Genomic DNA, 1,147 nt, shown 5'->3' on the forward strand with positions numbered 1-1,147 from the left:
AGAAACAGCCCTCCTGGTGCCTTTGGCAGGCAGTGGCTCCGTGGCAGGTGTGAGAGTGATGGGTTCCCACCCACTGGGGCCGGCACCAGTGTCTGGGCACCCCTGCAGCTACCAGAGGTCCCAAGTGACCAGGCTGGTGTGTGGCATCACTGAGGGGGGCGGGAGGGAGGTTCAGCACCCTGCCCAGTGCACTGGTGGCAGGGCAACACCGAGATCCCTCCTCACAGCCCCAGTGGAGCACGAGGGTATCTAAAACAGGGTTTGTCTGTGGCCCTGCTGGGGTCAGCAGATGGGTGCCCTGAGCCTGACCTCTAGACTGGATTCCTGCGAGCCTTTGGGGACCGACTGGTCCTTCCCAAGGAACCCCAAGAGGAATGTGAGGTTACTGCTCTCTGTGCAGGCAGGGACCTCTCAGTAGCTGCTCAAAAGGCTTCACCTCACCCTTGGGTGCCACCAAACCCATGAGGGCTGCAGGGCAGGGTCCAGCTCCCTCCCCAGCCCCCAAGTGGGCAGCAGGGCCTGGTTTCTCCCTTGGTTCAGAGCTGGAGGCAGGGAGGGGATGAGAGGGAGAGAGGAGAGGAGCTGGAAGGAAGGGAGACCCTCAGCCAGGCATCACGCTGATGCCGGCAGCTTGGGAAAAGGAGAGAATCACTTGCAGACAGGAGCTGCAGGGTGCCAGCAGCAAGCATCTCATCCCATTGCAGCTCTGCCTCTTCCAGCTGTGGGATCCTCACGTTACCTTGGAAACAGGGGATTTCTCAGCAGCTTGCAGTGGTGCTGCCTGCGGTGGGGGCAGAGGCCCGTGCCCGCAGCACTGCCCTGCCCTCCCTGTGCCCCCAGCCCTGCCTGTGCTGCTCCCCCCTCAGCCCTTCCCCAGGAGCAGGGGTGGGGTGGCTGCCAGACCCCTTCTCCTCCCCCTGGCTGGTCCTGCCGTGAGTGCTCTGTGCCCACTCTGTGCCCCCCGCTGTGGCTGCCCACACAGTGAGGATGGGGAACAGAGAGCCCCGGACAAAGGGAAGGTGTCAAATGATCGAATATTCACCCCCGCTGTGAATTGAGCAGCGTGGGACAGAGTGGGCCAGCCCCAACACTTCCCAGAGTCACACACAAGTCCCCAGCTCGGCGAGGCACTGGGTGCTAGTCACTC

The sequence above is a fragment of the Corvus brachyrhynchos genome, unplaced genomic scaffold, assembly GCF_000691975.1.
Source record: "Corvus brachyrhynchos isolate BGI_N302 unplaced genomic scaffold, ASM69197v1 scaffold1005, whole genome shotgun sequence".
NCBI lineage: Eukaryota > Metazoa > Chordata > Aves > Passeriformes > Corvidae > Corvus > Corvus brachyrhynchos.